This window comes from Perca flavescens, chromosome 1 (genome assembly GCF_004354835.1).
Source record: "Perca flavescens isolate YP-PL-M2 chromosome 1, PFLA_1.0, whole genome shotgun sequence".
Lineage (NCBI taxonomy): Eukaryota > Metazoa > Chordata > Actinopteri > Perciformes > Percidae > Perca > Perca flavescens.
Window position 1 is genome coordinate 24,833,210 of NC_041331.1, and position 20,548 is coordinate 24,853,757.

Genomic DNA, 20,548 nt, shown 5'->3' on the forward strand with positions numbered 1-20,548 from the left:
CTGACCTACTGTTTGGAGAGGGGTCACGGGTGAAGAAGTCAGTAGCACCTTACTACAATACACAAGCCCGGTAGTGCCTTCCCAAGGTCAATAAGGCAAGGGGCAAGTACCAGAGAGATACTTATGTGTTCAACTCAAACAAAATTGCTTGCTTTTACACAGTTGTGCGTTTTAGATTTTAAAATATTATGTGATTAACACTACTGAGGGGTGTCGATGGTCAGTTTTGCATTGTGTCTGTCCCATTTTAATTTCAGGACATTCACTAGCTCTTTTTTTTTCCTGCATCTTGAAAAATATAAATTTGAGACACAGTTATAAAGCAAATCTTATTATATAGATAGCCGGTCTGAAAAACAGTTTTTAGCATTTATCCACTACAGCTACCTACTGTATATCGAACCGTATGCATTTCGATACATAAAAACGGATAGATCTCTATTTGTTTTACATCTTCTCAACCTAAAGGACATTAACACAACTGAATTACAGTAAAAGCACCAAGCAGATCAGGGATTCTACTGACTTTCAGCGAGCGCTGCGTTTACAAGCAGGTTCCATTACCTTTAGATAACTATGCAGGGTTCTCGCAGATGGGAATCCACCAAAAGAACATCTTGCAGAAAATAAAAGGCTGAGTGCTGCAGGTGAATCCATATTCACTGTGTAATTCTTTAAACTCACAGAAAGCTTAAAAAAAAATAAAATAAAAAAACACCAAGAGGGAGAAAAGAAAGGAGAGAAAACATTACACATAGTCGTTTCTGTATGCATTACTTTTTGTAAATTGTGAAATCATTGTGAAATCTAGGTTGAGGGATCTGAGACTGCACACATACAGACCAAATAGGGGCATAAAACTGAAGCATTACCATTCACATTATTATACACAAGGTTTCCAATTCCTTCTCTTGGATGAGCAATTTCAATGGATCTTCTTCCATGCCAGGAGCATTTGTGAACATAAATGATAACACAGGCTTTTACAATCAATGTGCACTTCCTTGTTTTTAGGCTTTAGGAAAACCATAAAGCCCTGCATCTGTGTGTGTTAAATGATGTGTGCAGCAACCACGAGTGTATGTACACGTGCACTTTCTTGCAGGCGTGTGTGTGTGTGTGTGTGTGTGTGTGTGTGTGTGTGTGTGTGTGTGTGTGTGTGTGTGTGTGTGTGTGTGTGTGTGTGTGTGTGTGCTCACTCACACATGTTTGAATGTGTGCTGAGGAAGTGACAGACTAAAGCTGCATGAAGGGGGAGGACACAACATGGTGGTTCTTTTCCATGATCTTGTATATGTTTTGGTAGATTGACCTGACGCCAATACATCACAGACGACCCCGAGAGGACAGCCCAAGAGAGATGCAGAGGGATAGCAACCGCACCACAAAATGAAATGAGAAATCAGAGAGGTGCAGAGAGAATGAACAATGAAGACAAGGGAGGAAGAGAGAACGGTACAGGAGCGCTCGCTTATTAAAGCCAGTCTACAGGTCAAGTCATCTAAAAACTCAGTGGTGTTGTAGTGCCAGTCATCCACCTGTCCCATGTCCTTTTCAGAGAGGACATGAACACACATTGGAAGGCTAGCTGAACACGTCACCTTGTCCACAACAAAACAGACATTTAAATCCTGTTCATTTGCAATTCACCGACTCTCTAATGTTCCTGTTCAAAAATCAGCACACCAACAATTCAAGGCTAGTTGGCCAGTTGTTGCTAGTAATTTTTTGTTGATGTCTTCTTGTGCATCTTTTAATGTCTGAAGGATGACAGGGTAAAGAGGATGACTGAGCACAGGGTTATCCTTGGGCTTATCATGTCAAGCAATACAAATTCATTTCATATTCATCAGAATGGTTGTTCTCTGCAGGGGGTTCATGGCGATACCTATCCAACTCCCCCTTTTCTCTTTGATTTGGCTCATTTGAGCAGTGCGGTCCCTGGCAGCTTGTTAGAACTGCCACCTCGGTGACTCTGCCCCCTGGATGGAGAGGGAGGGGGGCGATGGGGGAGACGGTAGAGATGGAAGGGGTGCTCAGAGGGGTGTCGAGGGGGGGTGCGGGATGATAGGTTAGGGAGGCCTACCCCAGAGCGCTTGCACAAGTCACGGGTGAGCAAGCAAGGCTTGGTGAGTGGAAACTGAGAAAACCTGAACGTGGCACACCATCTACTGGCAGAGCACGGGTACTGCTGTCTGCTGTGAGGTAAGAGGTTGGAAAGAGAGCACTCCCCTCACTAAAAGGTCAACAACATAGTCTCGGTTTACTGTTAAAAATGCTCTTGATGAGCAACTGTCCACATCTTCTTAAATATTAATATATAATACCGAACCCTTGACAGATTCAAATGACTTCACTTGCCAGGTCTTTCGCTGAATTTGCCAGAAAATCTATTATGTTGCTCCTCCAATGAAGTTTGCCAGAGAAGCCACAAAAAGACAGGCAGATGCACGCATGCAAAATGACTGAAAACCAAACCATTCAGAAACATGTAGAGGAGACATTCAAAAGGGAGCTGTTCCTTTTTTATTATTACTGACAAGGCGCAAAAATTATCCCTTTAGGTCAAAGGGACAAGAGACATAACTGCCTAAATTACCCATAATGGCTCACATATGTAGCCTGCATGTGCCTCAATTTTGCGTCAATAAATTTCAAATGCATACCTTTGCTAGACATGGGCGAGAGTGAGTTATGCGTTGCCTCTGTACTGGCTGAACACAGGCTACATAGGAGAAAATGAATTCATAAAAAGGGGAATCATTGTTCTTCAACCTTTGTATTTTCCAAGGTTGTGTTCATTTATCACAGCTGGGTGTGCAGCAGAGACTGGACAAAGGCTTGAATATATAATGGCAGGTGTAGGATAAACAGTATAGGGTGTGGGGATGAGGGGCGCAACATATTCAGCATCAAGACTTGGCCTGATTAGATGTCCAGACATGCCATAACCTTGGGGATCTGCCAACGAAAAAGGGGAGCAGGAGGAGGAGGGGTGGATGTGGGTGGGTTAAATTCAGACAGACAGAGAGGTGCAGACAGAAACACACACACACACACAAAACAGAAAGAAAATAAGTGGAAAAATTCAGAAAACATTTTCATTTTCTTCCATCTGTACATATATAAAATACAGTGAGGTGCCATTACTGAACCCCACAACCCCCCCCCTTCACCCTCCCTCTTTTCCCCCATGAAAAAATAAATCTAATTTTCCCATCCCAGCTACAGAAAGCCTTCCTCCACACACACACGAACACCCCGAGTAGCCCCACCCACCACCGCTCCAAGCCCACATTTAGGCTCTCCCAGCCCCTTCCATCCTCGCTCAGAGTGATGCACCATTTCTTTCTCTAAGCAAGGCTCCATTTTGTAATAAGTTCTGATCAGTGTTTTAACCAATTTGCATTCAATCCTGAGAAAATGGTGGAACAGCCTTGGTGGAGGAGGAAATGCTCGGGGTAGAGTAGTAGGAAGAAGCACGGGGGAATAAGAGAGAATTATCAAATATCCAGCCGGGATTAGATAGAATTTATAGTAGTGTGATCCTATAAATTTTGTATGGTTGTGTATGTTACATGTTTATGACAGTCTGTCACTGTTTTCATTGATAAGTGGTCAAAACAAAAAAGCTTGACTAGACTTGTTTGCTTCTTTTTTTATAGTCAGATACTAAACCTTGCTAAGTACTAAAGTAGACAGGTAACAATGTAAATATACTGCCATGCTCAGCTAGCTGAGAGGTAAGCAGTTTGTTTTCTACATTCACTTCTTTAAAGATAATGAGAAGAGAGAATACACGTCAGACAACCTTATACCCTTAGGGCAGGGCAACAAAAACACATTATTACAAATGTTGTGCAATTGAACAAATAGAAGACAGACAGAATACCAGGGCTGCCACCTCTTAGTCAATTAGTCGACTAATCGGTCGTTTTGGTCTTAGTCGACTAAGATTTCTTTAGTCGATTAGTCATTTTTTTTGCTTATTCATGCTTAATTACTTATTTCCAAGAAACTTATGAGCACATTTATGGTAAACACAAGAATTAAAGTGGTGCTTTTGCAGGATTAATTGTCGAGAAACTCAGTTTTACAGATGGTTAATTAACTACATTTATATTGTGCTTTTCCAGTCTTAACCACCTCTCAAAGCGCACAGCTCTGTCAATTAAATCAACTAATCGATTAGTCGACAAAATCCTATAAGTGTTAGTCGATTAAGAATTTCTTTAGTCGAGGACAGCCCTACAGAATACATATTCATACTACGTGCAAAATTATTAAAGCAAAGCATTTAAAGTACTAAGAGGCCCATGGGTTTGAATATGCAACCAGAAATTTAACTAAATGAACTAATTTACAAGGAATAAGAACCCTTACAAGACTAACAGAACACCATTAACTAAAAGTGCCTTTTACTTGTAACTTTAGTCTAAACATGGCTCATTTTGCATACCCTTAGCAAAAAATATCTATTCATGGTTAAAAAAAAAAAAGGTGATAGGGTAAAAATGTTATGACGACAGGTATTCTCAACAATCAATCGTCTCACACTGAGATTGCATTAGCCATTAGCTACTGAAACATTGTGGTGGATAATGAATGATTAACCATGGACATGGTAATGATTGAGTGTGACCACCATGGCAAATAATGTGAAACGATTACTAAAATGCAATGCAGAGTTACAATCAAACAGGCAATCCCACGTACCCTACTTAAACTGTTGTAGATACTGCTGCAGTATAATGCGTGTAGGAAGGGTTTCTGTTTTTGTATTCATTTTTTGAGTATTTTGGTTACAGTGAATGTGATAGCATGAGTGATACATGGGTGAGAAAACCACTCCAGAGAGCTAATCCAGCTGTGCAAATCACTTTTGCCTCTGTGACGGACCGGATCTTTAGTAATGTGAACAGGAAGTAGAATGTAGGGCAGAACTTCCGAAGGTCCATAGCCAGCCATGACCTGAGTGCTAGTGGCCAGCTTTTTAGGGGAATGTTAATGGGTAGTTCAAATCACGTTAAGGGCTGGAGAGATAGCCGAGTTAATTACAACATCGCTGAAGACAGTTTTTTTTTTCTCTCAATCTGAATAAGTTTTTCATTAATGGTGTCACAAAGATCAGCAGTTATCAGTACCTCCGGAGGGATAGTGGGAGGGGGGGAAACAATCACTGATTCTTTCACACAATTTCACCATCTAATTTCCGACCATGCATTTTGGAACAAAATTAATTTCCTTGGCTATCTAATAAATCAGAAACAAGTGATTGCTGTTGGTGCCAATCCAGGCAGGCACAATGAGATCTCTCTCCTCTCCGTTCTGACAGAATGAATTGCGCGTCCCTGAGACACGTCATGCAGACTCGGCTGTAAGGCTGCGTGGGATCTCCCTCTTCAGCCATTCCTCCACCATCACACTCACTCTCATTCTAACAAAAAAGCCTCACTCCTTTTATTAGAAACAAAGTCAAGGCAATAGCACTATATTCTGATTGATTCTGGGAGTTATTCTCCATCATCCCACTACTTGCTCGTTAGCCCACATCCTCTGTGATCACTCTTATCAATCTCATTGGTTTAGAATTCAAAATGAACCACTCTGAATGCTTAGAGGTGCACAGAATTAGGGTTATAATATCCAGTGGCCTATAAGATCTGCTGTATGCTACATTATACATGCAGCATCTTGTTAGATTCAACGCATGTTTTCCGCATGGCTTCTCACACACAACTGGGGGTTTTCAAAGATCGGCTATATGCTAAAATGCTTTAGGCTATCTTTACAAGGTTATAAAGCATTAAGAGTCGGAATGCACATCGAGGGAGGAGAGGGGGGGAACGTATCCTCCCCCCACACACACACACACACACACACACACACACACACACACACACACACAGCTGGACTGCTCAGCTCTAGGGGCGGTCCCTGGGTAGAGCATTCAGAGACGTTGGGGGCAGGGTGGATTGGGTAGGAAGGGTTAAACGATAGTGTTGTAAAACATTTATCTGCTTCAGATAGAGCGTAGATAGGTTGAACCTCATCCCCTGCCATTACAGAATTACCCTAACTGCTGCCGTAGTGTAGACACTGTGCCCAATCCCTCTCCTCCATACTATTGATTTTCACACCCTGAGACAGTGTGCTCCCAAAGGGCAGTAAATTATAGGGCGTTTTACGGGGAATTACACCTGCACCGGAAACTTTACAGGGATACGGGTGTCACGGACCACTCTCCCACAGACTACTGTGAGAAACTGGCCATGGGGAACTCCATTGTCTTTTTAAACACACACGTATATTATGTACTCCCATAACCACATAAACAGAGGTTTGCCCCTACACAACAGAAATGTATATACCTAGCGCTGTGTCATTCAAAGAATATTGGCTCAATAAGAGACATTTAGAGATTATTTATTTGGCATTTTACCTTTATTGGACTGTTGGCGGTGGAGTGACAGGAAACGCTGACATACGTCCCTGGCTGCATTTAAAACAAGGACATTTCAAAACAGTGCTTTAGACCGCTGCTCCTCCACAACAGTTTTAGTTTGAATTTCTCTTGAAAGTTTTGAGCTTCATTGCAACAACAAAAAAATACTCACAGAGTCAGGAATGATGGTGCCAGAAAATTTCTAAAGTAATATCACAAGAATGGGGTTAGGTTACACATGATCAAATTCAATCATATGTTGGGTTCACATAAATCCTCTTTATAAATATGTTTATGATACACATGGGTAAAATTAAAAAAATTAAATTCACATGTAAGAGGACACAGGCTACAAGTAGTAATACTTTACTTTTAAATGTGTGAAGTTTAAGCTGTGGGTACAGCTGTCTATAAATGCCTGTTTGTTGTGCATATTTTGTTTGTTGCTTTCCTGTGTAAGTTTATGTGTGTAAGAGAGTTTGTAGCTCAGAAACATTATTCACGATGGTCCGTATCATATCAAAGTTATTGACAAGCAAAAGCCTTGAGGATCGAGGTTAATATAGGAGAAGTTAATACTCGGCGGAGGATTCAACAAAAAGCACACATTCTCCCATAAATGCCTGAAACAAGATTGAAACAGCAGCTTGACAAAAACATAGACTTTTATCTATGTGCAGTACTGCTGATAATTCAAAAGGCACCAAGCAGACTATTATCTATCTTCTTGTTTGAAAGACAACTGTGCAATAGATGGGCAATGTATGATGCCAAGGGGGTATCTCTATAGTTGTGTGGAAAGAAATCAAGGAAGAAATTGTAGACTAATAAAACTTCCTTAACTCTGCAACACCTGGATATATATGGTTTCTTTTCATTTCTTCTACAGCTCCACTCACTCCTAGTAAAACTGGCTCTCAACACCAGCACTCACTGACCTCAGGATAGCCCTGAAAACATGAAAGACCCTTTATCTGTTCCAGGTGTGGGCTGACTCGCACTGTGAGTGTGTGTGTCTAAGAGAAAGTGAGTGAGAGAGACACAGATGTTTATGTACATGAACAGATTCAAGATCCACAAGCAATTTACCAAAGTAAAACAGGAGACCAATACAAACACACTGTACTGTAAAGTTCCTAGCATGTGAAAGTAATAGGCCTTGTACACACAGGCCCTGCTCAGACCTAGTATTACGTGTCCAGACACTGTGTGTGTGTGTGTGTGTGTGTGTGTGTGTGTGTGTGTGTGTGTGTGTGTGTGTGTGTGTGTGTGTGTGTGTGTGTGTGTGTGTGTGTGTTTGTGAGTGTGTACATATAGTTTAGACTGATTGTAGTTCACATGGAGCATTAGGATGCGTCTCTTTTGACCACTTATGATCAGATTTAATTTCCTGCATGCCTCCTATTTAATTTAATCTGCGAAAGAATAAAAAACATTGCCATATTGTCAGAGAGGACTGTACTGGGTTCATCAGCTCAAGTACAACATTTAAAACACTGTCTGACTTATTTGGGATAGGCAGGTCAAATGGAAATGTGTCACACAATACAGGGGTGACTGTGTGGTCCGTCAATGCAGATGCGTTCACAATGCACCACATAAAGCACAGTTGTTCTTCTGCACATTTCTGACCACCTTATGATGTGGCTTGAAAAATCAGGTCCCAGTATATCCTCTATGGACTTACACACACAACCACAAACATACACCACAGATGAAGCCACACACCCATAAATACAAACATTCACACTGGTGCTGAGCAATATGCTGCACAGAAGTGACCCCAGACCCTCCCCCTCCCTCTCGCTCTGTCTGGTTTCAGGTTAAACTTGACCCCTCACACTTGACCTTTGGGGCTGGGCTCAGTGCTGGTTGAGCAGAGAGAGGCAAGGGCACAGCTGTGAGGGAGGGTCCACAGCAGGGCAGACTCCCCTCTGACAAAGGGAGAAATTCAATTGGAGCATATTAGTGTCCAAGTAGTTGAATATCACTCATTCTGGCTAACTGGAAACATCTTTTCTTCTGCGCTCATGCAGCTTCCATTAACCTCTAAAACAGTGGGAGGGCCAGGGTTGGGTGGGTCACACAGAAGAGCTCTCAGCTTAAACTTTGCCAGCAGTTCTCTGCGACACTCTATTTTCAACCTCTGATACATATCTCTGTGGTCATTATTTTCAATGTTTCTGTCCTGCACTGTCAAATGCCTTGCAGATTTGATGTATGAACGGGTGGTTCGTCACTTACATTGTTCCCCAGGACAACCAATGAGTGTGTGGTTCCCTGCAGTGGGCCAGACAAAGACAGATAGATGGGCCTGGCTCAGGCCACAGGTACCAAGGGACACTTCTCAGGACAGCTTACAAATAGGACTGAGAGAGAAGGGATGAAGCTGAATAAAAGCTGATACTCCACAGAGCTGCTCAACCCATAACTGTCACCTCTGCAGATTGAACAGCCACCCTAAATGAAGATAAACTATCGATCCACAGAGTAATATCTGGTGTTTGGTAAGTCTACAATGAGAAGAGACGCCAGCGAAAATATTATCTTGCTATTTGAATCTTGATCTCAATAGTGACACAGAGACTTTACTAAGATGAAACAGGTAAGCGTTTAGGAGCTGGATCCGACTTCTCTGTGAGCTGCTTTATAACAAATTAAAAACAACGAGGAAAATAATACTGAAATTGGTTCCCATCTCGCTGCAACAACCCTCCATCCCCACGCCTTCTCCCCTCCTGCCATCCCCAATGTCTCTTTTCTCCACAATCAGTGTCAGAAGAAGTGGCGAGGAACGGTTTGTGAGAAACACTTATCTAGCACAGCGGCAGAGCCCTGTTCCTACACCTTTTATCTCACCAGGAGATGGAATTCAATATACAAAAAACCCCATCATGCAGCAGCATCACGCCTGTGCTGGGGATAAGGGCAGGGTTGCCAGGTAATTGGTTGGTGGTGGACGAACACAAGGTTTGAGACTACCCGTGGAGGAGTGGAGATTACAGGAAGGGGTGGAGGGACTGGGTAACTGGGAGTCAGTAGGGGGGAGTTCTTGACAATCTTTCTCCACATCCCCTTTCTCCTCCATCCACCCATCCCTATCCTGCCTGCTCACGTAATCTACAGCCCCATAAATGTACGTGTGTGTTGTTGATGGTGTGTGTGTTTTTTGGGGTCCAGCACAAATAACAAAGCTCGTCAAGTTTATTTGTATAGCCCCTATGTCACAATGCAAAGGGAAAAATGACTTCTTTGTTTCTATAATACAAGTTTGTATTTTGCATCCCCTGTGCACATTAATTAAGAAAATCCCTCACATACATGACATTTAAATTAAAATTAAAGCAGATAATGTCATAACAAGAACTGAATATCATTATGGAGCAAAAATAATTTCTTTCCTTTGAGATAATGTTAAATGGTATTGGAGGGGGATGATCACGCTCATGCAGTGAGAACAGTGAAAGAGGGGGAGCACACAGGAAATCCAACAGCACACCATTTCCCGTTTTCCAGCGACTCCTCGAGATAAGAGGCACAGAAGAGGGAGAGATAAAGGAACATGTGACAGAAAGAGAAAGAAAAAGTCATTTCTCTGATTTATTTATGATGCAATGAAGGTATGCTGAACGCATCAGAACATGCAGCAGTGGTCATACTGTCAGGGAAGATGAAGTGTCTTCATAGTCGACTGAGCGAACGAGCGAGGGAAAGAAAGAGGGAGAGAGAGAAAATTAAACGGAGAGAGAGGAGGGTGGCTATACTGCAGAAGGGTGTTAACCATCTCATCTCTACCGCACCACCGCACTCACCACAAAATGGCTACTTCGTTCCTTCTGACGGCCGGCACCAGGAGGGGGGGCCATCTGAACCACCGCTATCTCATCTCCCACCTCCGTAGCCTATTCTTCAACCTCAACTATTTCTCATATCTATGGACCGGTTTCATACAACACTGCTGAGTAGCTTTTTACATGCACATTTTTAGACCAAATAAAATCTGTCTTTGGGTTTGGTTTTTTTTAAGCTCTGTTTAATGGTCTGGTAAATTACAAAATTACATTCAACTTCAGACTATAATTTGTCATGCATCTTGTAAGAACAATAAAATTAAAACACAGACAAGAGAACCAAGAGATCCACAGTATGTTTTATGATGCTGAATGTGTGAACTTGAGAGAAAGAGCGGTTTAGAGGGAAAATGTCATCAAGATACACAGGTTTTCCTAGCATAATGAAATGCTTTAGACCTGCATACAAAAACATTAAGCAGATGTGAGGGGGAAAAGTCAGTACAGGTAGTGAGCGTACCGCTTCCTTTAACACATGACATGAGCTCATGTCCAGGGCAACATCCCCCTCTGCAGGCAAAGAGAACACAATCACTCTGCACAAAAACCTGTTTTATGAACTAAGATGGAGCCTTGGAGGCCATTTCCTTCAATAATTTCCATCTATTTTAGGTTATTCGGTTTCCATTTGAACACCACTTAAGATAGTCCACTTAAAAAAGTTGCCTGGACAAAAAAAGGAAAGCCAATAATGTGTATTGTCAAGGAGCGTAGATGACTGTACAGCCCAAGTGTACACATGCAGAAAACCTCAGGCCACAGTGGTTACATACTTCAAAAGGCAGGCGTACTTCTAAAATGTTGCTGAATAGCAAGGGTAATATAAAATCATTTTATTTTCTCCATTTCCTGGTTCAGCCTTAGTTCTATTCGTTATGCACTTATAATAATGTGAGCAGAGCAATTTCCAGATGTAATCCTCGATACAACCAGTGCTCTCTCCTCCTTGTATTGCCCCAGCTAAGATTTATTAGCAGTTTCTAACCCACTATGCATATGAATAATACTGGGGATTTTATATAATTTAATGGGTCACAGATGGACCAAAATCAAAATGCTCAGTCAGAAAACAAAATTTGCTTCACTTTTTAATATTGCTAGCACTCTAGATGTGAATATACTGGAACTGAGCGTAAATGTATTTCCATAATTTGAGGCCCTCTCTGAATCTTTACCTTTTGCATGGTAAATTGGATGTGTGCAGCTTCGATTCAAATAAGCTTGAGAAAGGCAGCACATGTTCATCTTAGTGCTGCAAAAAAAGGAGAAGGTTAAAAATGGTGAGTGAAGAAGAGTGGATTTGGATGGATGACCCTACAAGTGTCTGCTTTTATTTATAAGTGTCTCAGGATAAATATCAATCACAAGAAAACCTGTGGCTTTTCACCTGTACACAGAAAGCATGTTAAAATAATTTTCAGTCCAAATGAGAGGTAAATATAATGGTCAATTTCAACTTCTACTGGAAGAATCCTCAATGGCACAGCAAATAAAATGGCTCTCTCCTGACACACATTTACAAAGTTGAAGACTGATAAATACTGTATACACATTACTCATCAGCTGTGTTACAGAAAGCAGTCATTGAGCAAATAAAAAAAAAAAAAAAAAAAAAAAAAAAATCATACATGCTTTATTTCACTGCACTGTATCTAAAATCACCCCTTGATTACACTTGCTATTCAATAGCTATACTACACATCTGTGTCAAAAATAGGGATGCACCGATCCGACTTTTTCAGTCCTGATACAGATACCTGATACCATTGTTGAATTAATAATGCACTGTATACCTTCCACCTTATACCTAAAAGAGACTAAAGGCAGCAGACTTTCCTAACTAAACATTACTAAGACAAAATAACATAGATGTAATGTATTGAATTCTTATTATTTGTACACTCAACTCTTCCAGCATGTGACACACGTGCGACAGAGGGGAAAAAAAACTAACAAAACTGGATCGGCCCGTGGATCTGTAAATTTTTCCGAACCCCGATCCAGCTATTTTGTCAATTTCGGACCAATATCCGATCTCAATATTGGATCGTGCACCCCTAGTCAAAAATGCCTAATTTCATCCACTATTAAAAGTTGTTTAAGAGTAAAACTTTACTGAAAACTTCACAGCATATCAAATAATTCTAAAAATGTAACCTAATAAGCCGATCAATATTTCTACATTATCATTCTGCTCAGAAAAATTTAAATGATATAAGCCTATAAAACAAAATCTCCTGTGCTTATGTGGTACCATTTTTCGCAACAATTCATCCAGCGATTGACCTGGCACTTTTCCCTCTGTGTTATGGAAGACTTTGTGGCTGAGCCTTTGAATCAGCTAATGCTTTACCACAAGCTCTCAACTCTAAGGTTATTTCTTCAGGATTTCCTTTAAATTCTTTAAAGAAGAGCTAGCATTTGGAATACATATTATACATAGAAACTCAGTCAAATAAACTAACAAAAGTTAGGGGATCAGTAGCATCAAAGCATTTCTGTGCTGGCTCGAACCACACGATGAGCCTCGTGTCTTTGTGAGCAGAAGCTCGTAGATGTTCAGCACATTTCAGAGCCTGGCTTTAGATTTTTTCGGCAGATTATCTTTTGGTCTTTGAAGCCCAGAACCCACCTGCTTCAATCCCAACAGCACTACTCCTCCGGTTTGCAGGCTGTGGTTCCATTGGTCAACATAAACAGCACCTATGAGCCTTACCCTCAGGGGAATTCATATTTATTACTGACCAAAGTCTGAGCAGAAGCTCTGCACAGATCTTCAAAGAGGCACTGGCAAATATGCTCTGTATGAAATATGAATCATTTGGGAGAGTTGCTGAAAATCTGAAAAAAATATGTGTGTATGGACAAGTCAACATGTATCCTTGATCCACTGCTATGGATTCTAATTTTAAAAGAAACCCAGCTCAGTCGATACAAATTAGATTCTGACAGATGGCACTTACTGAAGCTTATACATTTTTTCACTTAATAAAACCCTGTTTTCATACACATACTGTACTAACTGATGCATAAAAAAGACATTATACTGGACTCTGACACTCAATCACAGAAACCTTGAGCAGGCCTTGATTATCTACATACTGTATACCTGAATAGTAGCGAAGAGACAGACAGACACACATCTAAAAAGGTATACAGTATTTCAAAGACGGACAAAAACATAGAAAAATTTAAACAAAACTAAAGTATGTCTCCACAGCGGCTAAACTGGAGAAAATGTGAGTGGAGCCACGTGAAATCACAACTTATGAAAGCTAGCAGGCAGAGAGGCCTGAATGAAAAGGGGTCATCTTGCATGCTACCTTCAAGGTAGAATGAATAATAAATGGGCTAGCAATGGACACAGAGAGGAGTTATCAATATTTAATACTTTCACCTCTAATTTCAGACTCACTCCCAGATTGCCACCGATGTCCCAATTCATATTCTTAACCTTTTCTATTTTGCGATAAGCAGACTGCATACACACTAGAGGATGGATACCCGAACCGAGCCCATTGGGAACCTACGGTACCTGACGGGCCGGGCCGGGTTCGGACAGATATTTAGGGCGTTTTCACACCTGTAGTTTGTTTGCTTTGGTCCGAATCAGTTGGAGAGGTAGTAAACTTGGAGCGATTTGCCCTCTGTCAGTTTGGTTTGGTTTCACACTTGGAAAAATGTAAGCGTACCAAAATGAGTCATTACAAATCAGACAAGAACGTCCAGCCTTCCTACAGTTGCTTAATAAAAGCGGGCTTTCCACACAAACAAAAGTATGCGTCAGTGTGAGAAAAAAAACAAGATTTTAACCGTGTCGGGCTCGGACATAAATATCTTAATGCCTGTCGGGCTTGGGCCGGGTTTGGTTACTGCTCTGTTGGACGTGGGCCAGGCTCGGACAGAAAAATGCGGCCCGATCCGCACTCTAATACATACACACAAAACTAGAATCAACATATTTAGAAAGAAATGCAACAAAGAATTCTTCTGCTGTTTCACACTACAGTTGGACTTATTTTTCCTCTTTGTGGTTGAGTACTGGTATTGTCAGGTGAATTGTTGCTATGAATCAGCAGGAGTTAGTGCAAAAGGCCAATCTAAGACGAGTACTTTCACTATTATTTGAAAATATTTGAAATTGTAAAAAGCACAAATCCAAGAAAATGGGTATTATTTGGAAATATATTAAAAGCCATTACATTCCTCTGCAATACATCCTACAGCAAATGAAAAAATTATCAAAATTAATTATGAGTGAGTCGGCGGCTGCAAATGAACAAAAATAAACTAAAAACTTTTGTGTTCATGCACTCAGGTTCAAACTCTGGAGGCAAATTAGATATATTCCGCTGCCAGGCTTTGTGTGTAAATCCTTTTGTCGTCCCCTCTCTCATAAAGTGTCACCATCCTGATTACCCTGCAGTGCGGCAGAGAAGCAACTGGGTGAGCAGCAATGGGAGGGGGGGGGGGGGGGTGGTGGTGGGGGGATGTATGTGAATGAGATGCTCACTGACCCTGCCACCATCACAAACCACCAGTCTGATCTAATATCCTGACTGGGTGAATGAGGGGGTGGCTCGGTACATATCAGGCCAGCTTTCTCCAGCTGCAGCCCTTGCTTCAGCATCAACCATTGTTTGTACAACCCGATCATTAGGCATCCACCACGAAATTACAATAACTGCTACTGTAGTTGGAAGAGGTCAATGCCTCTGCTCGGACAAGGTTTGAATCAACAGTAAAAGAATCGCAATTCAGGATCAATCCTTACATGTGGACAAACACAACCAAACACACATACTCGATACACACACTCAAATCTCATTACATATTTACCTACATCTGTTAAATTCAAATAATTCTGCTGTCTGCATTTGATGACGCCACTTTGAAGGTTAACAAATCAATATTCCAGACGCTTGTCATTTATTAACACATGAGATCTGGTTGGATAATGATGACATACAGGCATCCAGAGACAGTTATGTGGGAACAGGCCATTAAGCATTGCAAAGACCATAGAGAAAGGGACTCTAATTGGGAGTATGATTATTTGTCGGTAGTGCAGTCACCTCAAATATCACAAAGCTCTTCTCCAAAGCGCAGCCCGTCAGTCAGATTTGTATCTATGCACCATTGTACAAACCATTCTCAAGATAAGTGCTCAGAGATGAACTTAATTTTTTAATTCAGGACAGTTCTGAAAAGTTAGTTTCATGGCCAACCTCTCCTCTCAACCCACAAGCCTGACTTGTTTATGTACTGAGTAATGGATTTATTCAACCAAGTCACATAAAGTCCAGCACCGCAGCCAACAGACAGCACTGCCACTCAGAAGTCAGCAAAACGGACAGTAGCACCAGAGAACGGATGCATCCCATGTCTGTTCAGATTAAATGAGAGGCTGACGATGTTAATTAGGCAGAGTAAATTTACATCAGCAAATTATGTAAGCAGCTAGGAAGAGTAACAAAGCGTGATACCAGTTAAGTCACAGCTTGGCAAACGCTGCCCTGCCACTTCATGCTGATGTGGCCATGGTCGATCAAGCAGAGAAGCCTCAAATGCCAATTAGACATGAGTGGGTAATTGTGTCGGGGGGGGCTGGTGGCACAAGGGACTTTGTTACAATGTCCCGAGGCATTCTGTGTTTCCACCCTTCTCCGACATAGCAAGTGACACATCTGAGTTCACAGACAGGGAAGAGGCTCTCTCCCTCACTCACGCTAAAGGATGGACTGTTTGGAGAAATGAGCATCTAAAGGAGGTCATTCAGCCAACAGGCAGGAAATAAGTGTTTTTGCAAAAGGATTTTGGATATGTATTTATGAAAATGAAGACACTGCACTAAATATATCACTAAATAAATAAGACAATGCACTACATACAGTACATACCTGTAGATATACCATCCTGAGATAACTTTGGTTATGATTTGACACTAAAAATAAAATTGAATACATTGTTTGATCAACAGCTGATTAATTACGCACAGATAATAAGAAACGCTTAACTTAAAGCGGTACTCCAACCAAAAACTATCTTTTAAGCATCAAACTCAACCTTTCCAGGCCTGAAAGGCAGCTGTAAAAGGTTTTCATCCCTTACAGAACAGACTTGCAGGGGGTCTCTACATCCATATACTGTAAGGTGAGTTGTGGGAGTTGAAATGAGGCATGTGCACATGTGCTCAGTTCAATGATTAATATTTATAAAACCGAACGAGGCCCACATGGGGCTTTATACATCTGATGAAAAGAATGCAAATGCATTTATTTGTGCCTTTGCGCGTGGCCCCCTCTAATCGTAGGGTTGGTTGTTTGATCCCTGGCTGCTCCTGTCCATATGTAAAGTGACCTAGAACAAGACACTGAACCCCAAATTTGTCTCAATGTGTGTGTATGCGGCAAGCAAAAAAAAAAAAAAAAAAAGCCAAATTAATGTAATGTGGTGTGTATTGAGCCATTACGGCAGGACAGCAGAGCGGTGGCTTAGGCTGAAGAAGTGCTTTCAGAAATCTTTATGGACTGTTTAGCTGGGCGCGTTATTGGAATTCAGTACAGAAGCTCTCTCTCTCTCTCTCTCTCTCTCTCTCTCTCTCAGCAGGACTAGGTCCCCGCTCTTAGGCTGCTCTTGATTCTAATTGGCTCGGACCAGTCATACCTCTGTAATCCCTGCATGTTAATACTCCCATGGTAACATTCTCTCACCTAATGGCCGCACAGTGAGAGGCTTTTTCAACCACATTACCTCTTATTGAGTTACGGAGCCCCATTGTTCCAAATAAGACAAATTTAATTGATCCAGTCTATAAAAATCTCCGTGCCGCTGTGAAAGACCTGTTTCTTAAGGTTTATTTTATTTATTCATTCACTCAGTTTTCCCACCGTGCGGAGCAAAACCCTGCATGAGGCACACAGGAATTAGGTTTACTCCACGCCATACAATAAAAGGAAGGATGCAGAGGAGAAATTCAAAGGTTTCAAAATTACATCAATGGCCTCAACAATCAATCAAAGGCAGGGTTCCACAGGTGTCAGCCTTGGTTGTAAGTTCAAAATGAACCTTTAAAACAGCAGGTACAGAGTCCACTCTTTAGTGAACTACGCAGGGGGGACCCAAGCTGTGGAAAAAGAGACTAAAAAATACACGCACAGAAAAACAGGCGCAGCAAAGATGTAATATTATATTAATCTTTGTCTATTTTTTGACACACTCTATTCATATTCAGTGAACTATTTGTAATGCTTTAAAAGGGAAAAAAGGCAAGCATATTTCCATTTCATTTATGGGTACAAGTGCAAAAGATGTATTCAAAATGTATGTCAGACAGACCTGGTGAAATGGAAAGACAACTGTCAGGCGAGATTGATTTAAAGTAAACTTTGATTTAAAGTAACTTTTTAATACAGTTTATATAAAATGTATGTTTGTGCCCTGACTTTCACCCATCATACACATAATCCTGTTACCAACTACTGAAGATATTGAGCGCAGCGTGATACTTAAGTGATTAACTAAAATAAATATTTTATCCAGTTTAAAAGCTAGGGATTGAATAGAGCTGAACATTAAAAACATTGGCCTTAAACTCGCCTGTTGAGAAAGAAATGTGATAATAAGGAGAGAAATGGCAGGCGTATACTACGGTAATCCGACCAACAGAGTGCTTCCTCCATGAAGGATTTAACTATTCCCAGCGACTAGATAAACCCGATATTTTATTGCAGAGCGGAATATGTGTTGTGTGTATGCAGTTTGCAGTACAGTTAAGGTGTGTATGTGTGCTAGAGGGGGCATAACCTCTGTCTCCCACTAGAAATGCAGTAATGATGGTGGAGCGGTCTATAATTTGCCCAGGAGGATTTTTGTGCTTTACCATATTTTGAAAGCAGCTGAATTAACTTTCTCTCTATCAAATCCTGTATCAGGATATAATTCCTTTTCTATTCCCTTTTCTCAACCTTTCAGAAACATTTCTATCAATCTCATTTTACGCATGATTACAGTTTTAATGAATGATGGTCAATGTTATTGCTGGGGTTAATCTCAGCTTTCTCTTCTTAAATACTGGTAACTGGGCTAAACACTGTTGATATAGCCCAAGGCTGGCGGCTGAGAAAAGACCTCAAAAAAAGCAATTTGCTTTCTTTTAAAAGTATTCTTACATTATTAACATATTTGGCAATACCATCATGTGAATCCTGAAAATATCAAAGGGGATCCCTAAAAAGATTCCATAGTGTGCACAATCTTATCATCATGTTTTATCAGGTCTAGATCTCTCTTGTCTCCTGAGTCCCTATTAATCCTGTAACTCCCCATATCTTAATACGTCTTGTTAATTTCTCAAATATCAGCTGGGAGATTTTTAATAGCTAGTAAGTTATTCAGAACAGTCAATTACTGATCTCATCAGGTACGCTAAAGTGGCTTCAAATGCAACATTTGAAATGGGAGTACACATTTTGCAAGGGAGCTTTTAGCAATGTATCCGGTGTGCATTTAGCAGTTACAAGATTCAGCTAAGAGTTAAGAAAAGAGTTTGAGGTAAAGTAAAATATCCTTGAAATCAACATTCAAATGCTTGTGCAAGATGAATACTAATGAACTTTAGAGAAGGGACTGCTGGAAGACATTGGGAATGGGGCAATTAAAGAATGCCTGAAGCAACTTTACAGAGGACAAAGCATCCAGTCTTTCTAATTAAATTCTGTGGCAGACACCTGGCCTTTCACCTCCTCCTCCATTTCTCTCTGCTCCCAAGTGACAGTCACGGAGAGGGGCGTCTCACAAGCTTCATACTCCTCTTCTTCACTCAGGCTGCAAGAAAAGCCCATCTGATTCATGATCAAATGCTCCCAACAGATCTAATCAGCGTTGGTACACTGGGGTCGTGGCGCAGATAGAAATAACAGTTACTATTTACCACACATCCGTGGCTCCCACAGGATTATCCCAACACAATAGGTCTGACTCCAAAGTCAGCAGCTAGTGACAATTTAAACTAGGCTGAGACCTGTTTAAACTTTTAAAAACATACCTTACTCATGAATTTCCCTGTACAGCTGATCTGAGATCCACAGGGAGTAAACTATAGTTTTGGATTGATACTTGTGTCAGCTCATATAGCTCAAGTGTGGATGTCACAGAGGTTCATGCAAGGGCCTTCACATGTGAAATCTGAGACTGATGCACAGTGCACACATTTGGCACAAGGCACAGTGCTCGGCGATTAAAGGGAACACAGGATAAGTGAGGTTTCACAACTTTGCTCCCACAGGGATCTCTTAGAAGTACAAGACAGTGAGGAGGAACAACTGTCAAAGGGAAGCTCCCTGGTAATGGTACGGAAGTTAATAAAATGAAGGCAGGTAATGGAAATTGGTTTTAAACCACTGGCCACATTCCTCCTGAGATAGAGATGGCTTGGGCTAATGAACCCTGACAGCCTATTCCACAGCAGTTCCACACTTACAGCACATTCACCTCCACACAGTCTCCTCCCACTGCCAGGACAAGCCAAGGTAGAGAGGATAAAGTTACAACTTCACACCGATTAACTACCCCCTGTTATCTAGTTATTTAACACTCAATCGAACTTGAAAGTGTGCAGTGGCAGCATGGTCTCTCTCACATCAAACACACCCTCATTCTGCACAATTGCAGAATGAGGGTGTGTTTTTGCTCAACCCAAAAGAAAACCTTTACTCAACATTAAATGCAATATTACAGTATAAAAAAGGATCAACTTTAACCAAATAGCATCAGTATATAAGGAGTGATACACAAATTAAATAGGTATCAGCCAGACTTGACTGATTCACATTAAAAGATAGTCCGTGTATCTCAGTCATGTTATAAAATTGTAACAAAACAATTTTAAAAATGTCTACCTCTGTCAGCTTGACATACATGTAGTGAAGTCTACAGATTGAAAAAGAACAAACAGCACTGGTACCAGATCTGTACTCCTGAGTTTAGGTTTCAAAATCAGTAACAGGACAGTGAAACTGAAAAAAGAAAATGAATCTTGCACAATGTACATATCACAATCATTTTGGTACTAGATTAGAATTTCCACGGACTACTCATTAGTGATTAGTTCAGACCTTAGGTGATCTATTTACCGTGGAGATAACTATTTTTAGACAATTAACACTTAAGGCTTACATTCTTAGGGTTAATTGCGTTGGTGATATTGTGTGATAGAATAAGGGCAACCATTTCAAGTAGGAAAAAGACTCAC